Source organism: Prionailurus bengalensis, chromosome E1 (assembly GCF_016509475.1).
Source record: "Prionailurus bengalensis isolate Pbe53 chromosome E1, Fcat_Pben_1.1_paternal_pri, whole genome shotgun sequence".
Lineage (NCBI taxonomy): Eukaryota > Metazoa > Chordata > Mammalia > Carnivora > Felidae > Prionailurus > Prionailurus bengalensis.
This window is the reverse complement of record NC_057347.1, coordinates 25,768,424-25,796,194: the sequence shown is the minus strand read 5'-3', so window position 1 is coordinate 25,796,194 and position 27,771 is coordinate 25,768,424. Positions and strand designations below refer to the sequence as shown.

Genomic DNA, 27,771 nt, shown 5'->3' with positions numbered 1-27,771 from the left:
ATTTCATGGTATGTCTAGATGTGACATCAAGAGGCAAGATAAGAAAAGTCAAGTTATATACCATAGATGATAGGAAAAGCCTGGGAGGAGGAAGGGAAATTCTGGCTCTTTCTTCCAGTGGGGCAAGAGTGGTAATGAGTGATTATGCAGAGAATCTTCTATTTTTCTTAGCATTAGCTGACTGAGTTTTCCCCAGAAAGACACCCCTAATTATAGGGATGATATGGATTATTTTTCATTTACTACTTAAATATCCCTTATATGAAAATGTTAAATTGCAATACAGTTGTAAGAGGAGTGCAGAGGGAGCAGATTTTCCACACTGCAAAAAATTCTTTCTTTCTGCTAAAAGTTCCTTTAAATTGTAACCCCATTCAAAGGTTTCTAACCTAGGGTCCACTGGTTTAGACAGAATTCAGGTGGCCTATGGATTTGGCTGGAAAAAAATCCACCTATATTTTTGCTAACCTCTAACTGAACTTCAGCACTTCTATCAATTATGAATGTTGGCAACAAATAGTGGTTCACAGTACCTATGACTGTCACCAATAGAAATTAGCATTTTTATTGCACATTACTATTGTTGTAATTTACACCAAGGATTGGGAAACTTCTTCTGTAAAGGGCCAGATGGCAAATATTTTAGACTTTGAAAGCCATATGATCTCAGTCCAACTATTCAGCTCTGCTGCTGCAGCATGAAAGCCAGCAGAGATGATATGTAAATGAATGAGCATGGCCGTGTTCCAATAAAACTTTATTTACGAAAATGGTCTGTGGGCTATAGTTTGCTGACCTGGTGTACATACATTATGACTTTAAAATTATAGTAGTGATTAGTTCTTGTTACTGAATATGTTAAAAAAATAAATATGCATTACTATATCATAAATGCGTGGGCTGTAAAATATTTTAATACTGACATTCATATACACGTTATTTTAAGCATTGAAAAATATTCTGAGAATGGGCCCACAGGTTTTATTGGATTACCAATAGTCCACAGCATGAAGATTAAGATGCCTTGTCATATAGATATAGTGCTTGTTCACAAATTACTCCTGGGCAGAGACTAGAAGGGATAGGGAAGAGGAAAGATAGAAAACAAAATCAGAGTGGTAGATGGCACTGTCCACTGAAACTAATCAGGTAGGAAATCAAAACCTCTCTGGACTTCCTAGGGCAGTCTATGAAAAACTGGAATTCTTTTCCCTCTGTTCAGCTACTGCAGGCAGTTTCATGTTTTGTACATTACTTCTCTCTGTTTACAACGGCACTGAGGATTCCCGGTCTGCCTTCCCTACCGTTACTTCTTGCTGCCACACATTTTTCTGAAGGGTGTACAGTGCAAATATGTTACTTCAGCACAACACGTTCAGATACGCCAAATTGTGACTTGCCTTCCTGATGATTTATTTCCCCAAATGTCACCTGCATAATGCTTATGGGATAGTAGGGAGCAAGTTTTCACTTTGGAATTTTCTACTTAGAAACCTGAAGTGGAAAGATGGGGGGAGCTGGAGGAGAGGAGGGGACCTGGGGACCAGGCTTCTCTGTGCCTCATCAAGGTCAAAGCTCTATGAAAATATCCTCAGGGTCTCGGAGCAGTGAAACCAACTGGGAATATATGTGACAACTCACATCTTTCTCATGGAGGACAGGCTGTTTTGTCTTTTAAGTATAAGCCATATTTACTTCTAATAATGCAACAGCAAAATATAATGTGAGGAGAAAGCACCTTCTGCTTAGTACTGTACTAAACAGCTCTGGGTTACATTTACAATTTTAATAAACTGATTTGTCAAAACTGTCAGAATCAAGGGAGATCATCTGGATACCAGATGAACAAAAATATCTGTAATTATAAGTTGTCCATTTTTCTCTTTCATCTTCTATATATGTATCTGTGAGCAGCTACATATTTTCATGCACATACGTACACATAAATTTTAGATCATTTAAAAAAACCTGTCATAACAAAATTCAGGAGAGTAGAATATACAGTTCTCCTGGGATAGCAGTGGGGCCTAGAGGCTAAGCCGTGCTCCCCATCCTAGGACCAATATCCTTTTGCTGAACTATTCTGTCAGAGCCAAAACATTTCAGTTTCATTACCACCTGGATTGTTACTAATGTTCGCTGGTTACTCACTTGCTGTGCGACCACAGGCAAGTAACTGAACTTCTCTGGCTCTCTGAGACCTATGTGTGAAATAAACATTTTGATACACGTTAACTGCCTCACATAAGTGGCACAAATATTAATGAGATTCTTTTGGTAAAGAACCCCAAGCCCTCTGAAGAATGCTATGAAATATTGCCGTGAATGTCATGAATTAATTACTTAATTAACATACTTCCCTCAAGTTTAATCAGAATCCTATCTTCTACAATGCAAGTGTTAGATATTATGATATGTGACTACTTTCAGCTGGAAGGTAGCCCACATTTGAGGGCACAGAAATCTATTCCCATAGAAGAGGTCAGAGGGATGAATGGAAAGATGACAGGATGCAGCCTGAAACACAGAAACTTTAGAAGCATGAGTGTCACGTCATAGGTTGTGGGACATCCCCGCTGGGGTCTGGATCTGACTCCCTTTTGGAAGTAGTTTGGAAAGGCAGTAGAATAGTCTCCAGTGCCCTTTTCATCATTATTCTCAGGGTAGAGAATTTGAGCTAGAGACTCAACTCACATGGAGAATGAAGATGTTAAGAGAGCCAGGGTTAGCAAAGGCAGAAAGATCAGGACATTTGGGAGAGTTTCCATGTATTAGAGCTCAACATCTTTTTCATTTTATTTTGTTTTTATTTGAAGACCAATGAGGAATGAAGCCTCTAGATGAGGCTAGCTAGGAAGCTGACTTTGGTGGTGGTGGTGGTGGGGGCAGCATAGATAGTTGATTTTTAAGCCTGACATTTTAAATGACCCCTGAAGGGTTAAGGGCTGCAGTGAGCGTCTCTATGGCAATTTTCCAGCCTATCTACCCACCAGGTATAGAGTGTGCTGGGAAGCACAGTTTACTGAAGTATATTGCCTGCCTTTGGTGAGTGAGAAGAGTCTACCACTTTAAACAAGTCTTTGGGCTTGTTTAGTCCAGAAATAGATACAGATAGGGAATGATAGTGCTAGAAGTGATCCTAGAAACCTGCTAGGATGTGTTACTTAACTTTGGGGAAGGGAAAGCTAAAGTCCAGAAAGGGAAAGTGACTTGCTCAAGACTCCACAGTGAGCTACTAATGAAGCCGGAGGCGGTACCCAAGTCAGAGTCCAGACTGCTGGTCCAGCATGCAGGCTATGGAAAAATGTTAATCAATGGTCCTTCTTTGATACTATCCTGTCTGGACCACTTAGAAAGTCTTTCTAAGGTATGAAACACTTGACTACAGAGGAAAAGGGAATGTGTTACTAATAATGGGTAGAATAAAACATTCTTGGAAGCCTAGCCACTGGGCACAAGTTCCTCTCAGAATGAATACAAACATCTGTACTTGTTCTAGACTCCCTATTTCACTCTCTCCATCACACCCGGCTTGCCTTGTTTCATCTCTGTCCATCGACCACTGGGGACCCACACTGCAGTGACCTTTCTAGCAGGAACACCTGGGCTTGGCTTTCTCTATAGGCTTGCTCCTTTGCTTAGCCTACAGTGGTCTAGGTCTTTGCCGACTGCCGCTTTAATCATTTGTTAATTTGCTTAAACATCTGGTCAAATTTTGGAAATAATCTCAACAGAAGGGTTTATGCTAACTTCTTTTGGATGTTGAGAGTTTCCACATGCTTCCTCTCTCCCCTTCTCCCATACTCACACACACAAATAAATCACCAAGGAAAGTGAGACAGTCTAAGTCAACAGAAAGTCAAGGAATATGACTCTGGCCACGATTTCTCTTGGTTGTTCCTTAAGCTCCTTAAATTCAACAGGTTATGAAGTAAACATATCTTCTCTCCATCCCCACCCTTTTTCTATATAAATGGTACTTACGCCTTCTACTTAGTTGCCAGACCTTGAGTATCATCCTGGACTCCTCCCTCTTTATTACATTCTGGGCACAACAAGCCATTAGCCCTCATAGAGTCCCTCTAAATTTCTCTTGCATTTTGCCTCTTGTCTCCATTCCTACGACCACTACCTTACTTCAGGTATTTGTCATTTAGATTAATATAGTTACTACCTGATGGTTTTCCTGGATCCAGTCTCACCTCACTTCAATCTGTTTTCCAAACTTTAGCCAAAGTGGTTTTTCTGAAACACATATCTGATCATATTGTCTTGTTTAAAATTCCACAAGAGATCTCCAAAGTCTTCAGGCTCCTACCATGACACCTAAACTCCTCATGACCAACTTTCTATCTCTCCCTTCTCATCTCCTACGTGCCCTATATCCTGGCCTTCCTGACCTAAATGAAGCTCTACTGGTGCTCTGACTTCTTGTATTCGTGGACTTTGTCCATGCTGTTCCATCATCACTGCTGCCTGGCTAACTCCAACTTATTCTTCAAGACTTGGTTCAAACCATCATTTCCCCAGGAAGCTTCCCTGCACATGCTTGGCTCTTCATACATTTTTTGAATGAATAAGCCAAACAAAATGGTAGAAACATGTTCTAGTAAACACATCTCGTTCCTACAAAAGCATGGTTATAACTGCAAAGGGAAAGGAAAGAATGTAGGCTGGGGAATGTTACTTTTGTCAGAACTGCCTTTCCAAAAATGAGATAGAATCCTAAAGGCCAGTCTTTCTGCAGAAGACCTGAAGCCTAGACCCCTGGGTCGAGGCTGTTTAACCTGCTTGGGAGAATGAAGGAATGAGTGGTTAAGTGGAGGCAAGTACATTCTGCCTCATATGGTGATGATACACAGTTAGATTTTTGTGTCCCTGGGGGAAAATGTCATTAAATATCATCAGCAGGACAAAACTCATTTTCAGAATCAAGAGAAACTTTTCATGACCCTCTTGGGCCAACGCAGGAGCTGTCTCAGCAACTGTTAATGTTTAAAATTGTGATGATCTTCAGAAATTTCAAATGGCCACAACAGACATCTCAATAAGATCGGCCTTGAACTGAGTCGTGCCAGAAACAGGTTTTACCATAAACACGTAGAGAACCAGACAGAAGAACCTTCACCTTGAAGACACTGCTTTGGCTCTTGGTGGCAGCAATCTCGCAGAAAAGGCACTCCCTCTACTACCTCAGAGCCGCGAGACAGCTACTCTTCTGAAAAGACGCTCTCAGTCTGTCCTTTGCCTTGGGAATAATGCTGGGCATTGTTAGTCTCAGAGACAGAGGTTCTCTACTCCGTCCTCCCCGCCCAGGAGTCAGACTGCTCTCACAGAAGTCCCCATCACCGACACCTCCTTGCCGCCATCACCTGCTCCTTATAAACCTCTTCACTTGAGAATTGAGTTTTAGGAAAGAAGAAAGGGGTTGCTAGTGAGGCTGCCTAGTAATCCAGCATGATCATTCCAGATGTTGTGACTCACTTAAAGGGACTCCCCGTCTGGACTGCCCATCTCAGGCAGCTTACGAGAGAGTGTGCCCTCCAAAGGCTTAGAGAGAAGTCTCAGAGGGGAGCACATTCCCCAATCAAGACTTCGTCACCCAGCAGGGGCTATTTAGAAGCCGGGCATCTCAGCTTGTCTCCTCCGTAGAGTGACACCAAGACCTTCCTGTCAGCCACAATCCTGAGTAGTGATGACATCAAAGTGACGTCATGTGGGTGGAGGCAGTCTTTGTTTTCTGAATTACTGAGGTGGCTAACTGTTCACCTGACCTGCCATTACTGAAAGCACCATAGGAGCAGAGAGAACTGTCTTAGGGGCAAAGACCTCAAGAGTAAGAAATGAACAGGAAGTCTCCAGAGAAACTGTCTTATGATGTTTGGAAAAGACTGATTTTATCCCCAAGCATGGCTGCATTAAACACAGGCTACATCCCAGCAAATGGGACTTCACAGAATCTGGCAGAAAGGACTGGCACTGCCGGATTGTGCTTAAGTAACAACACTGTCCTGAGAAGTCTGACAAACACAGGGACAGGAGAGGTGGACCAGAAGAGGTGCCCCATGGGATCTGGCATTTCTGCCAGCCAGCCTAGGCCTGAAATTCGACACTGTTAATGACTCGAGCAAGGCCTTTCAAAGCCACTTTGCCACCAACACCTGGAGCAGAGCATTAAAAGAGCACTAGACAAAAGCTCTCTATTTCTTATCCCTCCTCGGGCTTCCTGAACTCATACTACCAGTGTGGAATTTTTTAATAACAAAAGGAATTCCAAATACCATGCTGTGGGTAGCAGAACTCTGTTTGCCCCTTGTATGGCTTAATCAAACGTTTAAAGATACTTAGGCCGGGTGATTCTCCCCAGGCTGGTGAGAAGTTCCATGTGTCACAAATCAAGAGGTAAAGGACCTGCAAGTGTGAGCACATGATAGAGTTTCTAACTACCTGTGGGCCCAGGGGAAAAAAAAAATTAATAAGCTATTACATGTCAGGGCTCTTTTTAAACACAGGGCACCTGGGTAGCTCAGTCAGTTAAGCGTCTGACTTCGGCTCAGGTCATGATCTCTCAGTCTGTGAGTTTGAGCCCCACGTGGAGCAGAGCCCTCTTTGGATCCTCTGTCCCCCTCTCTCTCTACCCCTCCCCTCCCACGCGCGTGCGCTCCCTCTCTCTCTCTCTCTCTCTCTCTCTCTAAACAATAACGACAACAACAAAAATTAAAATAAACATAATGAGTAACTCCACAGTAGTTGGGCATCTCTTGTATACTTTTCTTTTTTTAATAGCAACTCCTTTTAGTGACTGGAAGATACAGGAATAAAATGCTCTAATGCATTACTTAACTACGTTGACCACAGACAGAACATTCTACTTTGCAGTGAAAGGAGCTGCTACTTCTACCAGATCTCTTGAATCCTGCATAGAATGGAATTTAAGCTTATGACCATATGCAGTTCTTCATATCATTTCACTGGCGACATGGTCTTTTCTCTTTCCTGCTTGACCGCTGTTGACCCCTGGTCACCTACGTGAGGGTTGTAACTTGATGGCTTAGAAACGCCTGGTTTAGGCTGTGACAGAACAAGAAGACCTCAGTCTGTTTTCTTCTCTAGGAGTTCCCCGGGCCCCACTTTTCTCATCTTAAAAATGAGCCCTCCCCACCCCACTTCCACCTCAACATACCTGAAAGATCAGCATCTCTCCTAGTAAGAGCAGGAACGATTTTTAAGTTGGGGTGGGGAAGGTGAGAAATGAAAGAGAAAGTGATCAGGATCCCTTGGATAGGAAGGACAGGGGGGCTTTTCTCAAATTCTGAGATTTCCAGCCGAAGGGTTTCTAATATCCCCTCTAAATAAGGAACTGTAACTACCTCCACACCCCATCACCCCCTCATTTTCTCTCCATTTATTCCCCAGTGAGGTTGGGGCCGCATCTCTTTCAAGATTACATCAGCAATGTTTTTTGTTAGTGGTCTCTGAGCTTGCTCACAGAACGTGAGTTCACAGAGACCCTTCTGGTTGCCAAATTTTAGCAGTAATTGGCATTTATGCTTTAAGAAATCTTTATCAAAAGTCTTGTACATATATCAAATAATACATTTGTCAAAAATAACTCCCCTTAAATTATTTTCTTCCTGGCGTATATGATCACAGGTTATTGCTTAAGTTTATATGATTTAATTGGAGATGTTTAATCACCAAGGGTTCAACTTTGCAAATATTCTGTATGTACTGATGAAAAACAGACATCTCTGGGCAGATTTAAAAAAAATGAAATCCACATACTTTGTTACTTACATGACATCATGTAAGTGATAGTTTGCAAGGCTATGGTAACTCGTTCGTCAAGTACAAGTACTAGGGGCACAATTAGGGGATCCTCTGTATTCTCCCGACCCGGCCTCACCTACCCAATTCCCAAGCATGCGGGACCTCCCCCACCCACCTTTGTTTTCAATAAAACTAGGGAACTGTCCTTTTCTCTTAATTCTCTGAAAACCTACCTGAAAAAATAAGAAATACAAGAGCTGCTCTGAGAAGGTGCAGCGACAAAGAAGGAAAGTGAGGGGGGGAGGTGGGGGGGGGTTGGAATTCATCTAAAGAAAACATCGGGGTGATCCTAGAATCCTATCCCCTAGAGGTGAGTGGGTGCCAAGTTCTTCATTTCTCCTAAATGATCCCAGCAGCTGCAGCACGTTATATGTGGCAACTTTTTTAGGATCTGAAAGGGTTTTCAAAGTCATGCTGGCAGCTGCCTCCTGTTGCCCCACTCTGTAATGATTGAACCTCTTGTTCCTTTTATAGAGTTGTTCTCTCCTAATAAAACACTAAATGCTGGTCCGAGCAACTGCTCCAGGATCACTAGATGCAATCCTCCCTCCCTCTTCCACCTCACCCTACATGCATTTTCTTTTCTGGTCACAATGGCCCCCTGTGTAAACTGTTCCAGCAGTGACTTACAGCAGCACAGGCACGCACGCAGGCTTGAAAATGTGCACACACAAACACACACACAAGCACCACCAGTCCCATTTCAACCGAACCTGAACTCCACATCCATTTCCAGCTATTTTAAGAGCTGCTACTTTAAAACTGGGCAGCCGTCCTAAACACATGAAAGCATATATGAAGCACAAACTGCCATAAATGAAGAACCGCAATTCATTGTGTCGGGAGCCTGCAGACGTGACACCTTCAAGCTGTTTGTCAGAATCAAAAGCTGTGACTTGTCAACCTCTGGATGGGAAGCCCTGCAAAACAAGCTATTTTTTTTTTCCTGGCAAATATGAACCATATTTTAAAGGTGTAAACTTCTTCTAAACTTCAAAATGCAGATGGAAATAGCACCATGCCAATCTAGGAATCGGCTTGCAAGGGATTCCTTGCTCATCCCAAACCTCAGTCCTTCTGTTAAGCCACGACCTGGGAGCTACAGAAAGAAAGCATGATTCCCTTTCCCACATGGAGTACAGCATAATTTAAAAGGGGCCTCTCTTTTTAAGGTTTCATGCCCAGTTTATATTTAATCTGTATTTTTATATTTCCATTTAAGACTGTAAGCTTCTCAAGAGCAGGAGACCAGGTTACTCAGCTTTTTATCACTGGCAGCTCGCAACATGCCTGAAAGGTAGCAGTTGTTTGCTGAATAAACAAGTGAAATCCTGAAAACAAAACGAACTTGGCTTGTGGGTGCTTGGCAAAAACAGGCAAACTGTAACAGTCCCTCGATCACATTTGCTCCTGAGATTTTGAAAGATTTTTGCTGGGCTTGTAACGAGAGAATCCTACCTTTTTGAAATAATTCTAATTGAGCAATGGCCATTTGATTATAAATGAAAACAAAACAAAACAGAAAGAAGCTTCAATGTCTAATGGGTAGTAAACAAATGAGGGTACCCAAATTTTCTGTGCAGCTTTTCTTTATCCTGAAGATGTCTCTGAAAGCATAAATAAAGATGCTGTAATTGGTGATTTAATATTTTGGCCTACATTGGCTTGTGTGCGTTGTTTTTCTATTGAGTGCTAAGCATTTTATGTGAACTGCTTTATTTACTCTCTATTATGGAAACATTTTGCAATATAGAAGCACAGAAGATGGCATAATGAACCGCATCCACACATTACCCGCTTTAATGATTTTCGATTCATGGCTCCTCTTATTTCATCTATATAAATTTGTTTTTAACTTAGGTTTTGTGACAGTCCAACTTTTGCCTAGAGCTCTCCAATTAGTTTATAATTACTACCAACTTTTTAGTTTTGAGAACCTCCCACTCAGAAGGTGGAAGTTTTGAGCAAAAATATGACATTTGACATGGGTGCAGCTGCTTAAAATATGTCTTCATTAAAGTCAGATGAAGGAGATAAGCCTGGTCTCGGCCTCCAATGGAACACAGTCAACGTTTGCATTTTTTCTTTTAAGTATAAAAGTAGAACTCTCTCCACCACCACACTCCCTCCCAGACTCCCCACCCCCGCCACGCAGTAAATACCCTAGTTCTGAACAATTTCCTTAAGAGTACTTCCTAGACTTTCTGGTCATTAGCACCCACGCCTCCTGTTCCCAGTTTCTGCACTCACACTTTGAAGGACCTGAAGGCAAGGACATGGGACAAAATAAATGCTCAAACAAATTCATTTTAAGACACAGACCTTTATACATCTTTTCATTTTTATGGCTTAAGATGGTGCAAAAATGTTACTTACTCCCTAAACAGTTATTAGTCTCTGTAATGTAACATAGCAGATACTTTCTAAATCCTTTTAGCCTTCTCCCCCTTACTGGAAAGATCATCATTTTTTTTTTTTATTTCAAAGTGGATTTAATAAAGAAAAGGAGCGCTGTTAAAGTAATACGTGAGGCTTTGACATTAAGCAGGGCAACCCTGCGGAGTCGGCAAGAACAGGGTCTCTAATCTCCAGTGATTTATAGAGGCTCTTCCTTCATCTCTGTACTTGGGGAGGGCCAAAAAGTTTAGAGACAGCCTGGCGTCCCTCTTACTCCACACCACTAACTCCTGCTGGCCAGTCTGCCTGCTAAAACTTTTAACTCTTTAGCTGCTAGCTGACAGCACATCCATTAAAGCCAGTTATTTGCTTTCAGGACAGAGGTTTCATATTGCAGTAATGCACATGGAGGTAAACATCTACATCTGATACTGGAAAATTATAAGCAAAGAGCGAAAAAAAAAAGTTAAAAACCAGATTGGGCTCATTTGAAGATGAAGAGAAGCTCCTTTTCATGAGTGAATTGAGAATTTACTGGGTCGGCACCCTTACCCCGCCCCCAATACTTGCAGTGAGCCAGCTGAGTCATGGTGGCTGCATTCTCTTCTAAGTAATGCTTGGAAATATAACTCCAGGTCAAAGCCAAAGTTCCAGAATATGATTAGAAGGATCAGACAACATTAAGGGTCTGAAACAAGTTGTTCTAACTTACTACGTAAACTACGGGGTAAGAAGGAAGGTGTACTTGTCCTGGGCCCTGCCTAAAAGGAAGTGTGCATAGACAGGGCAGTTGGGCCTGTGTGGTCCTTCTGGAACGGGAGGGACTGAAGGAATGATGCCATGAAGCTGACACTAGTACTTTTAGACATTGATAGATAAATACTATGAGCATATTTCCTCCCCTCTATCCCTGTCTTCTGAAACCAAAATCCTCTGGCCCAAGCCTCTCTTTAACATCAAGGTACCTGCAAAACAGCAGTCACTCACTGCCTGTGCCTAAGCAGGACCTGATGGTTCTCAGTACAGTACTTTCACCCAGGGCTGAGTGCAATTGCTCTTGAAAGGATTGGCAGGTGAAGAGTAGGTGCTTTCTAGGCATCTCTGCATAAAAACCCATCAGGAATACTTCCTGGCCCTCTAGAAGGCCATATTTTGTGGTTGCCTCAGACTTGGTTCCTTGTCTCTACCACTCAGAAAAGGAAGCACTCCTCCTAATGCATCAAGAGTGAAGGAGAACTTACCTGAGTCAGGGTCTTGGGCTGAACTGCATTTTTTTTTTTTTTAATGTTGATTTATTTTTTGAGAGAGAGTGCAAGCAGGGGAGGGGCAGAGAGAGAGGGAGACACAGAATCTGAAGTGGGCTCCAGGCTCTGAGCTGTTCTCATGAACTGTGAGATCATGACCTGAGCTGAAGTTGGACGCCCAACCAACTGAGCCACCCAGGCACCCTTGAACTGCATCTTTTAAAAGACCAGAGAACACTGCATTTGATAACAAGGCCTGACAGGGGATCTAAAGTAGAAAGTACATGCTGGTGTAAAGCTAGGACAATTTATATCAGAGATGGCCTTGGGACAAGGCCCTTGTGTTTGATAACCTTGGGTCCCTGCTGCCTGAGCCACTTACGACAAAGAAAGGTAGAGAGCCCTACTTTAAGAGGCTTTCTGGAATCAAGTACACAGGTCAAGAAGACTGACAAAGATCAATATCACTTTGTCTAGGGCTTGCAGATGGCAAGTCAAGGTCACAAAATTCACAACTGATAGTAGCAACAGCAAGCAGCAAAAGACCCTATTCTTCCCCCAGCCATAAGCCAAGTGTTTTCTGTGATTCAGGAAGCTGGCTGAGTGCCTCATCTAATGGTGGGGCTAGGGAGGGAACTGAAGCAGAGATAGGCAGTGACCTGCTCAGAGCTCACAGCCTGTTGGTCGGAAAGTCAGCCCCAGACCAAGAGCTTCTGAAATTTGAGTTCTGGCTCCTATCTTTGGTAAGTTATTCAGTTTCAGTTTACTGAAACTTCAGCAAGCTTCAGTTTACTCCTCTTAAAATGAGAGTAATAATTATACCTATATGATGCTGTAAAGATTTGACTGAATGAACAAAAGCCTGTAGAATGGTACCTGGTACACAGTATATACTGATCAAATGTTCTTAATTACTGTATTGTTGTTATTACTGTTTTTCTTCAGAAATTCCCACTCAAGTGAAAAGGGTAACAAGTGCACTTCTTTGGAACAGCACATGGCCCTCGAGCCAACTCCAAGCTGCTCTGAACCCATGCAGTAGGGCAGACAATTTTCCCCATGATAGCCCACCGCCATATGCCTCCTTGTTTCTGACGCAGCACATACCACATTTGGTTGTGATTTAGCCTCTATACAGATTAATTCCTCAACTAGATAGAGCTCTTTTGGGGTAGAGTCCATGGCTTATTCCTACTCACATCTCCAAATGTCTGGCCCCGTAGGTGGCCCACAAGCATTTACTGGATGAGTAAAAGAATGAATGTAGCTTATAGGGCCTAGAAAGCCTTCTCTGTCTCTACTCACTCTGCCAGGATTTCTAGAGTGTAACCTGTCTAAATATGCTGCCTCCTCACTCTGGTAGGCCCAGGGCAGAGTTTAGACACCAAACATATTTACAGTCTAACCTTCTCTGAAGGTGACACATTCAAGGAGTCCCTCTGTGAGGCTCTGGGCAACTCTTTCCCCAGGCCGTGAAGTGAGTATTTAACACATCACACCTCTTAACAGCATTCCCACAGACTCTGGCATACTGTTAGCACTCTCTGTTAGTGTGAAAATCCCTATTTTGTCAGGTTATTTTTTGGTCCTGCACCAAGCAGCAGCACACTAATGTGAGAAAATCTGGAGACACTCCTTCTAGGTCGAACTGCCAGAGGCCTCCAGGGTCATAAACACCATGTCACAATTCTCCTCTGGTGGCCCATTTACCAGGCTCGCACTAATCACAGGCCTTGCCACATGCCAGACTTCGCCAGCTCAGGAGTAGGAGCTGACATCAATACCAATCCAACTATTGAGGCTTCATCTCCTCATGGTGACCTTCAAATGCAGATCGAAAGAATTTGTGAGCAAGAAATGTGCCACATTTCCCATCCAGGCCCACAGAGGGCCACTTGCAAAGACCCTCCCTTGGAATGCTGTAAAGCAATAGGGGAGGGAGAGATGGACGGAGTTAAGCTGCTTTGTAGCAGTCTGTTGACTGACACAGACGGGGAAACTCTTTGGAGAAAATTTGCCACAGGTTGTTTCCTTTTATGAAACATTTCTGGTCAACAAGTAACAAAGGTGTCACAATATTCTGACAGCCAAAGCCTGGTGCTGGCTTTAGGACGGAGTTTCCACAAGGCAAACACCATTTGTTTGACTTTTTTAAATTTTATTTTATTTTAAGATAAGCTTCCCAAGTCTTGAAAATCAAAACGTGGTGGAGCTCTAGAATTTAATGGATTAAGCCGATTTGCCCAAAGTAGGGACCAGAAATGGGAAGGAAGATGCCAGAATCCAGAATCTCAGCTGTAGGCTCTCTACCTCTGGAAAACTGCAGACAGACCCCCAGACCTCTCTAGGCATCCTGGATACACAAGCCTTATCGGCCACCCACACTACTTCAGTTAGTAAAACGGCTTAGGAATGTAAATCACACTGGAGTGAAGTGTGATCCTAATTTGCACTTAATCAAAGCCAATTAGAGGTACATTATTTACACAAAGCCCATGCATCTCAATTATGCCTAGCACAGCCCAAGACAGTTTTGAGTCCAGACCTTAATTCTGCTTAATTAGAGAAGTAAACATTTTCACTGAGTCAATCCTCCAGTCTAGTCTAGAGCCTATGGCTAAACGGAACCAAATAGGCAGAGTTCCTCACTAGAGGGCCAAGAAAGTGTAACTGAAAACTGCTGGAAATCAGCAGAAAATACAGATCAGTATTCAGACCTGGGGGCTACGCTGGGCTGAACAAAGTAGCACGGGGTTCTCTGTTTAACACCTTTCTTAGCACCTACTCTGCCAGGCACTAAATAGCATATTTGTTTCTCCTCCTTTTCTGTATTTTAGCAAGATAAACCACAATCTAGGAGGATGGGAAAGCAAAGGACCCCAGTTCACATCTCAGGTAATACTTTTCATTTCTCTAGTTCATGTGGTCCCTGGTCCACTTAGCTGGAGGCAGCCTCAAGGGAGGTGGTTTGAGTCAGGAGGGGGCAGAGGAGGCCCTGAGGTCCAGGCAGGAGGCCAAGAGAGAGCAGCAGTGTCTAGGTAGAGATTGAGAACAGGAATTTAGGGCAACAAGGTTTCCAGAGCCTACAGACCAGACAGTCAGGATAGGGCCCTGGTGACAACTGCTTGAGAACGTCACTCACCCATCCATTCAGTGACTAGGCGCTCTGCACTGAGCCAGGTGCTGGGGAGGCTTCTGTTGCCCTTGCTGAAGGCCTCAGGTCACCATGCTGTGCCTTGCAGTGCCTGGGCAAATCCCCCGACTTTACTAGTAGGCAGAGGGGTGAGGAGCTCTCCCGGAATAGACTCTGATGGCTCCTCGGAGGGTTCCTCCTCTCCATGGTTACAAAAAGCAGCATGGCCTTACAGGGACCAACGAAGGCCCTGGCAGGTGGAAGGACCAGCACTGCGAAGTCTAAACAGCCACCTCCACAGCTCAGCCAGAGAAAGAAAACAGGAGCAGAGAAAAGACCTGCAGCTGTGGATTGCACTGCTAATTCCAAGGAGCTCAAAGGCAGTGGAGGTCAATAGGCTTCAGATCAAAATACCAAAGGTACACTTCAAGCTGCTCCAGTGAGTGAGGTCAAGTTTTAACTTGGACTATGGTCCTCAAGTTCTGATGGCTCATAAATCAATTTATTTTAAACTTCATTTCGGTCCACTTCCCTTCTAAATCCACTCACCCATCCCTCTGTCACCTCTGTCTCCTCCCAGCTAGGAGTGGAGAGGCAGAAAGAAACAGAAGCAAGACATGGTACCTGGTGCAAAGTGGGTGCTTAGTACCAATTGTACAAAACCAAGACAAGTTAGATTCATTGGTACATTTCCAGCACAAATAGTCCTATTTGTAATAAAAAATAAACGAGATGGTAAAATCGCTGAAAGGACCAGGCAGCACTATGGAACGTCCTGGCGGCCCAAGTGTTTTCATCACATAAAGGAGCAAAACGGAGTGAAGTAACCATTACATTACAATTTCTAGTATCACAACATCATAGTATTATTTAGACATAATATGCCATGGGCTGCTTTATTTTTAATATTAAAGGGGGGAAATCACAAATATATTCACACATATATATTTCCAATTGTTACTGTTTACTCGATTACACATTGCATTCCACTGCATGAAATATTTACCTCAACAAAAATTGTTTAGGTAGATAAAGGGATGATGTAATTTGACCAACTCATTAAACCAGGATGGACACAAAAATAACAGTGTTATTCTCAAACTGAGGTATAGAAACTTCTAGAATGATGTGGCCTACAATACTCCTTGTTGACAGGCTTTCTTCTTTTTCATTCAACTCAGCTCTTCCACTTTATTAACAAGGACCAATCCAACAAAACTTTTTATAACTTGGGCATTTAACATGTCCCAGAGCCTCTGTAGGTCAGGCTAGGGAACTTTCCCTGGCTGACATATTTGTCTAAGAGTAAACCCACTTTAGTTCCCAAAATATTTTCCCTTCAAACTCTTTCAACACAACTGGAATGGACTGGGTTCTCTGTCCTTGCACATGAACCAAATGCCCTGCCCACTTTTCCCAACCATTAAACTCTCAGAAATTACGAATCTGGACACTTGGGGAGAACCTCTCACTAACAGCCCAATATCCCCCTCCTTTTTCAGCTGCCAATTCGAAGGCTCAGTAAAGATTTCACATTGGTAAGTTATTCCCAAAGAAGCAATAAAGGAAATTTCACATTTATGAGGTTTGCTTTTTCCTAGAGACAAATTTTATTTCAAACCTGAGACCAATTAGGGAGAAAAATAACAAAAGCGTGTATGCAGTCAAATGATCTATCTACCCCTGAGCTATGCCCCCAACAAAAGCATGTATGAATGTGTTCACTGAGACACCATCCTGAACAACTTTTTTACAGCTAAAACAGCTCTTTCTCATATATTATTTCATTTGGTCTTATTACACATTCACAAAAGTCCAAGAGGCAGATACACAGTAGATAGCTGGGATCTATGTAGTACAGTTAGTTGGTCTTCTGAATCCAAATTCAGTGGTTCTTCCACTACGTGAAACAGTCTAAATTGAAACAGTTGATCAAGAAAAAAGTTCTTGAGCATCTTTTTGTGTGCAACCTCTGAAGGAAGTAACAGAAAAGAAAGTAAAGATACTTGCACGGGAACTAATATTACACTGTGTGTTAATGAACTGGAATTTAAATAAAAACTTGGAAGAAAAAAAAGATTTGTCATGAAAACACAGGAGAACTTTTTAATCAGTAGAGAAGGGGAATGTTATTCTAAGTATGATGCAAGCCCCAGAAACCATTGAAAATTGCTGATAAATTTAAACCCATAAAAATTTAAAATATTTTATGGCAAAACAAGTATCACAAACCTGTTAAAAGATACTGACAAACCAGGGAAAATATTTATAATAAACATGAAAAATAAAATGCCAGTTTACTTAGTATGGAGAAAGTTTCTCCAAATCAATAGGAGTAAGACTAACAACCCAATAACCATGGAAACAATGAGTGGAGAATAAAAAAAATAAGGAACTTAAACATAAGAAAAGATGTTCACAGCCCGTCTAAGAGAAATGCAAACTAAAATCACATTGAGGGGCGCCTGGGTGGCTCAGTCAGTTAAGTGTCTGACTCATGATTTCGGCTCAGGTCATGATCTCACAGTTCATGAGTGAACAGTGCAGAGCCTGCTTGCGATTCTTTCTCTTTCCCTCTCTCTCTGCTCCTGCCCCACTCTCTCTCAAAATAAATAAATAAACTTTTTTTTTTTTAATTTTTTTTTTCAACGTTTATTTATTTTTGGGACAGAGAGAGACAGAGCATGAACGGGGGAGGGGCAGAGAGAGAGGGAGACACAGAATCGGAAACAGGCTCCAGGCTCTGAGCCATCAGCCCAGAGCCTGACGCGGGGCTCGAACTCACGGACCGCGAGATCGTGACCTGGCTGAAGTCGGACGCTTAACCAACTGCGCCACCCAGGCGCCCCTAAATAAATAAACTTAAAAAAATCACAATGAAATATCATATTGAATCTGATAGTCAAAACTAAAAAAAATCTGATAGCGGGGCGCCTGGGTGGCTCAGTCGGTTAGGCGGCCGACTTCGGCTCAGGTCATGATCTCGCGGTCCGTGAGTTCGAGCCCCGCGTCGGGCTCTGTGCTGACAGCTCAGAGCCTGGAGCCTGTTTCAGATTCTGTGTCTCCCTCTCTCTGACCCTCCCCCATTCATGCTCTGTCTCTCTCTGTCTCAAAAATAAATAAACGTTAAAAAAATTTTTTTTAAAAATCTGACAGCATGCTGTATTGGAAAGATATAGAGAAATAAGCACTCTCATACATTGTTGGTGGGAATATAAGTTAGTAGAACAAGTATGATGGGAAATTTGGCATTTGTTAATATGCACATACTCTTTTAACTTGGGAATTTTACTTCTAGCAAGTAACTGTAGAGTTCCTAATCGAACATTACACAAATGCTCAAAGATATAAAAAGATGTTTATAACAACAAAAGATTGAAAACCATCTATAGGTCCAAAATAGGGGTTCTAAGTAAATTATGGTAAATCACTGCAATGAAAACCATGTTTTCTCTAAAAATAACACGGACATTCCATAAATACTAAAAAAGGAAAAATATCCAAGATATATTGTCGTATGATGAAACTGAAACACAAAAAGAGTGTGCATAGTAGGATGTTCTTTTGATGGAAAAAAAAAGGATATTTGTATGTGCATGAGTATGCTTGGAATGACACACAGGAAACTGGTAACACTGATTACCTTTAGGGATAGATCAGGAGATGGGGTGGGAGACTTCACTATATACCCTTTTGTGCCTAATTTTCAACTTTTTAAAATGTTTATTTATGGGGCGCCTGGGTGGCTCAGTTGGTTAAGCGTCCGACTTCAGCTCAGGTCACGATCTCGCAGTATGTGAGTTTGAGCCCCGTGTCGGGCTCTGTGCTGACTGCTCAGAGCCTGGAGCCTGTTTCAGATTCTGTGTCTCCCTCTCTCTCTGACCCTCCCCCGTTCATGTTCTGTCTCTCTCTGTCTCAAAAATAAATAAATGTTAAAAAAATTTTTTTTTTAAAAATGTTTATTTATTTTTGAAAGAGAGAGAGAACAAGCAAGCAGGGGAGGGGCAGAGGGAAAGGGAGACAGAGAACTTCAAGCAGGCTCCATGTTGTCAGAGCAGAGCCCGATGTGGGGCTTGAACTCACAAACCATGAAATGATGACCTGAGTGGAAATCAAGAGCTGGATGCTCAACCGACTGAGCCACCCAGTCATGGTATATATAATACCTATTTGCATACGGTACATAATACCTATTCGAAAAGCTGAGATATCATAGAAATAAAATAGACCAATGAATTGAAACTTGCTGGAAAAAGCAAGGTCCAGATATTCCCATATGTCTCCATCTTTGCTGCCCAGGGGAGCAGGCAGGTGTGAGGAGAGCTGGCAGAACCCCTGGCTCTGGTACTGCCCATGCAAACACTAATCTGTCATAAGAACGTCCTTGGAGGGGCCACTTCTTGCCTGACACATGCACAAACACACACAAACAGTACTGGATCTTTTCATGGGAATACACCTTTTGTTCCAAGTTACAAGAAGTTTTATATCTACAATTTCATCAAATCTGCATTTGTTCTAAGGGAGGTACTTTTTGTTCCTTCCAGTTACATAAATTTGTACCTTGAAGCTCAGAAACTCAAGTCCTCACCCCAGATGTAAAATCAGTAAGTGGCAGGGCTGTGATTTAAACCTGCATCCCCTAATTCCAAACTGGATATTCCTTCTGCCATACGAACTACCTCGCATTCCCTTCAAAAGATAAATTGTGATTCCTCAGACCCCAAGCTGTGACGGTTACAAGCTATCTTTATTCTGCCTGTGTGACTCCCTGGATCCAGTGGCATCCAATGGCCTCCTGGACTTTAACAAAGCATAACTGCCTTTCCCTGTGCATCCAGGGTGCTCAAGTGTCAAGTAGGGAGATTCGACTGTAAGAATTCTGAGAGCTCTTACAACTCTATTCTGCAATGAAATAGAAGATTTCTTGAGTTCTGCTAACAGTGGGGAGCACATTACCCCAGGGATGAACACTTAACAACAAAGAAAGTACTCCTAGCTGTGGAGCCAAGCTAGAGTTAACGCTGGGAGACACTGGAGAGGGAGAAAGAGTGAGCCAAAGGAGGCTTAGCAAAACTCACACCATCACAGTCGTCCAGCTAGCATGAAGCAGCCAAGCCCAGCGTGGCTTGTGGTCACCTGCTTGGCTTTTTTTTACTCAAGCAGAGGGATCCGTGCCCCCTCACCATGGAGGCCCGATGGCTTGGCCCACTATTTTAAACATGGTTTGTGGTCTATACTAGGATGGATTGAACAACTCTGTGTCCTCCAAGGGATTAAGAACAGATGTAACATATGCTTATCCCAATGACAGTGATGAGGATGGGTGAAGAGACATTGGGCCACAACAACATTAGGCCCCAAATTTTTCTAAAAATATCCTCTGTGAAGCCCCAGGGAAAACTTTGCCAAATACAAACAATGTCTAGTAAATCTCTTCGCCACAGCAAGCTAGGTAGAAGCTGCCATTTATAAAGAACCCAAATGACAAAGAATGGAATAAAGCTTTCCATCTGCTCACACACCTGCCCACAAAAGGAATTACTGACTAAGGAAAAGAGGAGAAATAAGCAAGAGCTTCTATTCTATTAAGTATATCAGTCCTAGGTTGCCCTCCACCTTTGAAACAACAGCTTTACTGAGATATAATTCACCTACATACATTTCACCCATTTAAAAGGTACAATTCAATGGCTTTTAGTATAGTTATAAGATGTACAACTGTCACCACAATCTATTTTGGAACACTTTAATTACTCCAAAAAGAAAAACCCTGTACCTCTTAGCCATCACCTCTCAAACTTCTCATTTCCCCAGCACTAGGCAACCACTAATCTACTTTCTGTCTCTCTAGATTTGCCTATTCTGGACATTTCATATAAATGGTACCACGGAATCTATGGTCCTTTGTGATGTGACTGGGTTTTTTCAGTCACAAATATTTTCAAAGTTCATCTGTGTTATGGCATGTATTAGAACTTCATTCTTTTTTATGGCTGGATAAAATCCTTTTGTATGAACATACTACATTTTATCCATTAATCTGTTGATGGACGCTTGGGCTATTTCATCTTTAGGCTATTGTGAATAATGCTGCAATGAACACTGGTGTACAAGATTTTGTGTGGATATGTTTTCATTTCTCTTGGATATATACCCTGTTGTGGAATTGCCGGATCATATGATAACTCTATGTTTAACTATTTGAGAAACTGCCAAACATTTTGCCAAAGGAGCTGCACTATTTTACATTCCCAAAGGCAGTGTACGAAGGCTTTGATTTCTCTACATTCTTATCATACTTATTATTATCTATCTTTTTTATTATAGTCATCCTAGTGAGTACAGAGTGGCATCTCACTGTGTTTTTGTGTTGTATCTTCCTGGTGGTTAACAATGTCAAGCATCTGTTCATGTGATTATTGGTCATTTGCATATCTTCTTTGGAGAACTGTCTATTCAGATCCTTTGCCCATTTTTAAATGGGGTTACCTGTCATTTTACTATTGAGTTGTGGTAGTCATTTACATAGTCTAGACACAAATCCTTTATCAGATATATGACTTGCAAAAATTTTCTCCCATTCTATGGGTTGTCTTTTCACTTTTGTGATGTTGTCCTCTGAAGCACAACAGTTTTTCACTGTGGTGATATGCAGCTTCTCTATTTTTCATTTTGTTTCTACTTATGGTGTTATATCCAAGAAACCATTGCCTAATCCAAGGTCACAAAGATTTATACCTATGTTTTCTACTAAGAGTTTTACAGAATAAGCTCCCATAAGTCTTTGATCCATTTTGAGTTAAGTCATATATGGTGAGAGGTAGGGTCAAACTTCATTCTTTTACATGTGGCTATATAACTGTCCCATCGCCATTTCTTGAAAAACTATTTTTCCCCAAGAATTGCCTTGGCACCCTTGTTGAAAATCAATTGAGTATAAATGTGAGGGTTTATTTCTGGACTTTCCACTCTATTCCATCAATCCATATGTCTGTCTTTATATTGGTAAGACATCATCTTGATTACTGTAACAGTAAATTTTGAAATTGAAAAGTTGAGGCCTGTATATGTTCTTATTTAAGATTGTTTTGGCTATTCTGCATCCATTGTATTTATATATGAATTTTAGGACCTGCTTATCAATTTCTACATAGAAGTCGCTGGGATTTTGACAGGGATTTCACTGAATATGTAAATCAATTTGGGGAGCACTGCCCTCTTAACAATATTGTCTTTCCATCCACAACATGTCTTTGCATTTATTGAAGTCTTCTGTAATTTAACACTTTGCATTTTCAGAGTATAAAGTTTATATTTCTTTCAAATTTTTTTTCATGTTCATTTATTTTGAGAGTGAGAGAGTATGTGTGTGAGTGGGGGAGGGGCAGAGAGAGAGGGAAACAAGGAATCCTCTGCATTGTTAGCACAGAGCCCAGTGTGGGGCTTGATTTCACGAACCATGAGCCAAAGTCCATAGTCAGACATTTAACCAACTGAGCCACCCAGGTGCCCTTATACTTCTTTTAAAAAATTTATTCCTAAATGTTTTAATCCTTTTGATGCTACTGTAAATGGAATTGTTTTCTTAGTTTTGTTTTTGGTTTTCTCATTACTACTACATAGATATACAAGTGCTTTTTATATATTGTTCTTACATTCTGCGTCCTTGCTGAGTAAGAATTTGTTCCTAAAGCTCTTAAAAAATAATTAAGTCTTGTGGTGGCTTTGTACTGACTCAACTTATATAAGCTGGAACTATATTTCCCAGAATTTCCTTCCCTATATGGCTATGAGTTAGGCTTGTCTATAAGAAAGATTTATATGAGATTCAAAAGATGGATGTGCAGCAGCCATAATTACACTCTGAAGGTTAAATGTTGGGCGCGTGGCACTGTGGCATCTTGTGCATTCTGTTGCTAATGTGGTGGCCAACCCACCAGGCCTGCATATCCCCCAGCTCTCACCAGATATCCTCCTTCAGATTCTTTGTGTCCTGGGCCAAGTGCATGTGCAGCTCTGTAATGAGGAATGTCAGTGCCTGCTCCAGATCACCCATTTCATCATGGCTACCAGCCCTGAGAAACAGACATGGGTTCCAGTTTGCCTCATGGGTTAGAGTTTGTCCTTTTACTCTGTCACTTCACATTAAGCTTTCTTCCCAACATCAGCCCTGATCTCCATTCAGGCCCACCATGAGACTCAAAGGCAACAGATTTCTTAAACAGCTACCACAATCATACAAGGTCAGATATAGGTCTAGTCCCAATAATGGATACCTTATTCTATACCAGTGGTTCTGCTTCTGTGATGAAAAATTATTAGAGATGCATTGCACAACAATATGCATAAGGTCAATACAACTGTACTGTATACTTAAAAAAGGTTAAGATGGCAAATTTTTATGTTATGTGTTTTTTTACTATGAAAATAATAATGTGAATCTAGTAAAGGGAAAGCAAAAAAAGACTAAAAAAATGTGGTAGTGGGGCGGGTGGTTGTTGTTGGTGATACAAAAGGGGAAGGAGGGACAGACAGGCTATATAACTCTGTCTTCCTAATTGGAATAAGGATATACCTCGGAGGTGGAGAATATGTCTTATTCATTTTCATCTCTGAGTAGTCAAGAGAATCTTTAGTTAACGAAAGTACTGAATGAATGAATGAATGCAAAACGGGCAGGGGTGACACAAGTAAAGGTGGAAGCAGTCCCCCAAATCAAATATGACTAGCGATGCTGAATCTTCAGTGAATGACAGAAGATCTGTGGCTTGAGTGACATCTACAAGTGAGTAAAGGTTTTTCTCCAGGCACAAAATGTAGGACATGATATTAAACATTCAAGAGATACATGACCTAGTTTTTGGGGGGTAAGGTGGGGGTGTTGGGTTTTCAGTGAGCTCTGAGAATACACAGACCTATATAGGACAAGTTTGTGGACATAGAGGAGAACAAAACAAAGGAGAGCAGAATCTCTTACCTTATGGTCATGTTTCAGGTCAAATAGTCCTTTCTTACATAGCCCTTCCTGGCTATGCTCTGGAAAATTCCACGTTTCACCTCCCCATCTCTGTTCTTGAGTTCAGAATCAGACTCAGACTGTAAGTCTATGGGCATCCATGCTTTTTTTTTTTTTCATACTATGTTTCTTGCCAAAGGTAATACTTTTGGGCAACACAGCATTCACTCACTCACCCACCAACCACAGCTAAGTGTTGGGAATTTACTGTTAAGACATGGTCACTACCACTGTAGCTATTTGTAAGGGCCCCGAATACTTCTGAGAGACCAGTCAATCTCCTGTTTAAGTTTCCAAAGAAATAAAAGCCTCGGCATCACTACTAATTACCTTCTAAGTTACTAACCACTGGGGCGATTTAAAAATTAACTTTCCTATCTTAGTAGAGAGGGGACAAGAAGAAAAGAAACTTGCTTTTGGAAATTTGGCTTTATTAAGAAAATATTGACTGTCCCCATTTAAATGTATCTCCGACTGGAGATGGTTAATCTCTGGCAACAAATGATGTGCGTGTGTGAGGACACTGTTTATTCTAGCCTTTCTGCAATTTACAAATCGAAACAAATAATGGTGGAGACATTTGCAACTATGGAAAAAGGGTGTTTACAAAGTGGGAGAAAATAGACTAAATAGGCTTAGACTATAGAAAATTTCTAACACGGCATGGGACGGACTCCACAACAACGGAAGGTGCAAAAGGCTATGAGTCACAGTTATTGTAGCAATTAGATCTTTACAGAGATTTCCTAAATATGTCAGTTTTAGAAAACAGTATCTACATGCAAGATCATCTTGGTAAACCCTGGGGACACCAGACAGGAAAATTTTCCTAGGCCTCCTGTCTCATCTCTCCACCCTTAGATATAGCTTCTCAGATACCAGGTCTTAGTTTAGTGTTAAATCATTCAAGCTCAAGGTGCTTCTCACACTTTCCTTTGGAAACTAATTCTTCTTTCCCAAACCTTTCCTTAAATGGCATTGCTCACAGTGAGTTTCCCTGTGAGAAGCACGCAAGAGAAGATCTCCTTTAAAAATCCACACCAGCCATTTTCTTTGTCCATGATCTTTTACTCCGTTTTTAAAGCCATCTGTCTCCCTTACCTATTGCAAAGCCTTTCTTTTTAACATTGAATGTCATATGTAACTCCTCAAATACTAGAGTAAAAAAGAGGTTAAGTCTTAAGCCACAATCCTTAATTTGCTGTCTTCTTGTTGCAGAAGTGTTCATATGAAAAATATCAAATTACTTGTTAATGATCAAAGGGGATCCGCCTAGAATAGATAAAATTTTAATGACAGTGAGGACAAGTTTCTCCCATGTAGAAACTGACCCTGACTACACAGGCTTTCATATGGGTTTCATATCTTTACAAAAACAACAATCAAATAGCAACTCATTAGAGATGAAGAAGGGAAACAGTTTAGTATTCATGAAAAGTAACACTGGGTTTTCACAAGATAAAGACGTTTATCTTTTATGGGGCTGAGGGGAAGAACTATTCCCCAGCTCAGCTAGCAAGAGAAGGTGTAAGTTCACAAGTGCTTATTACAAAAACAGTATAGTCAAAGAGGTTTTAGGATAAAGGTAAGGACTGTGGTCATTAGCTCTTTATTACCCAAAGTCCAAGACAGCACTACACACGCAGACACTGGGAAATAACAGTACTTGATGGAAAAAGAACGATGATTTTATGCAGTGAGATCCTCAAGTTCATTTCTTTATCAAATGAGCTTGTTTCACTAAGTTTGGGCATGAACTGGCAATGCTTATTTAAAGTCAACATGAACTGAAGCCAAGACAAGATTGTGGAAACCAGGCCCACAGAAGCAGAAATTTGGTCTAGAATATTTTCCAAGGAAAATGTTGATGAGACTTTTTCTTCCTTGCACAAGAGGGAAAAGAATGGAACGATTATTGAATGTCTATTATGTATCAGGCACTATGCTATGTTTTATATGCTATGTTCTGCTATATTCAATATAAAAATACATATACTATGCTACATACAATATACATTATATTATTAATCCTCAAAATATCCCAGTGAGGTAACTGATGTTAAGTAACTTATACAAAGTGACAGATCTAATTTTTTTAAAAAGTAGAATGGAACCCAGGGCTGTCTGCCTACAAAGACAATATACTCTTTTCCCTACAAGGTAGTTTCCTCCTATCATACTTCTAATATCGCTTTCATGTTTTTAAAACCTGGCCATAACTTACTGCTTAGCTCTCTCTCTTTCCAGTTCAGATTTTTTTTAAAGGCTGTTAAAGATATTTACTATTACAGATACAGATGAAATCTCTGTGTACCTTACCCCACCACGGTCCTCTTTGCCAGTAGCACACTATACCCATTCCTTTGCAGTCTGTTTTCTCCCTCAACATGTTTTTTAAGATTTAGCTACATTGCTAAAGATGTTATGCTAACTCACTTCTACTCTACATAATAAATTTATCATAATTTTTTAAATGTTCATTTAAAAAATGTTTATTTATTTATTTTGAGAGAGAAAGCTAGCAGGGAAGGGGCAGAGAGAGAGAGAGAGAGAGAGAGAGGGAAAGAGAGAATCCCAAGCAGGCTCCATGCTGCCAGTGCAGAGTCCGATGTGGGGCTTGAACCCATGAACCGTGAGATCATGTCTTGAGCCAAAACCAAGAGTCAAACACTTAACCAACTGAGCCACACAGGCACCCCAAACATACCATGATTTTTAATAAATCTATGCTTTTGTTCATCTGCAATAAACATTATTATATGAGTCTTCTTTTATTCAAGTCAGAACTTTCTCTGGACTACCTAACCTTGAGGTGGAACCGCCAGATCCTAGAAATAATAATGATGATAATAACTGACACTGACATAGTGTTTACTTTGTGTCATTGTGCTAAGTACTTGCTACGTTAACTCATTTAGTTTTCACAATAACTTTATGAGGATTCTGTTATTATCACTATCTTACAGATGGCAAGTAGTCTGGCTCTAGAATCTTTGCAACCAGACATTGCAAAATACCTTCCAAAACGATTACATCAATTTATATTCCACCATCAGCCTATGACTTTCCACATCTTTGCCCGCACTTGTGGTCAAAGTTTTTAGTTTTGTTGTCCTAATATGAATTTTTCCTAAATTATTCCTATATGCGTAACCATTTGTCTCAGCACAATTTATTGACTAGTCCATTTTACAGTACTGATTTGTAATGCTATCTCCATCACATTTCAAGTTTTCAAATACATGCTGATTTCATTCTATTGTTTGTCTACCTCTGTAACAATACCATTCTATATAATTACCGCAGTTTATATAATACATTTTGGTATCTGAGAGATAGAACTTAAATGAGATTCTAATGAAAATCATAATTGGTCAGGTCTCCAAAATTGTCCTTTGCTATTTTTGGTCCTTTTGTCTTCCATATGAAGTTCACGATCACCTTGAAAATTTTTATGAAAAAACCTGTACTGGATATTCTCTGATTGCTCCTTCAGATCCACTTCCCACTCTTCTCCATCTTCCTCTATCCCCATGCACTGTCTTCCAGATGGATAGCATCAACTGGGTTCCTTTATCCTAGATGCAGCCAATGAGAGTCAATGGCAGGAGAAGGAAGAGCAAGAAAAACAGGTACTTTGCCCCTTGGCTTTCTTGCCATGAGGTCCAGGTTAGCAGTGGCTATTTCTCTGTGGAAGGCCTGTCAGATACCTTCTCCAAAAGCTACAGCTACAGCACTCTCTGGGTTCTGACAACTGCTCTACCCCTTGCTGTTTCAGACCCAGGGGTGCTAAAGGCTTCTATTTTTTTTTTTTTAAGATTTTTTTATTTTGAAGTAATCTCTATACCCAACATGGAGCTCGAACTCACCCCCACCGAGACCAAGAGTCACATGCTCCATCGACTGAGCCAGCAAGTTGCTCCTAAAGGCTTCTATCTTTTGATAGCTCAGGGTACTTCACCTTCCTCTGTTGGTTTCTTGGTTTCCCTAAGCTTTTTCTAAACATTTGCAAACAGACCCTTCATTAACTCTCTTTAGTAAACACTTTCATATGTGCCATTGGTTTCCTGCCACGCCTTTGACTGATTCAAAACCTATTATGATTTTCATTAGAATTTCATTTCTCAATTAATTTGAGGATAATTGAC

The 27,771-nt window shown here is 41.2% G+C and overlaps 1 protein-coding gene across 1 annotated transcript in view; it reads right to left on the bottom strand.

The window, feature by feature from the left end:
- The window catches only part of BCAS3 (BCAS3 microtubule associated cell migration factor), a 629,762-nt gene that overhangs the window by 82,225 nt on the left and 519,766 nt on the right, over positions 1–27,771 (bottom strand). The gene's annotated exons all lie outside the window — the stretch shown is intronic.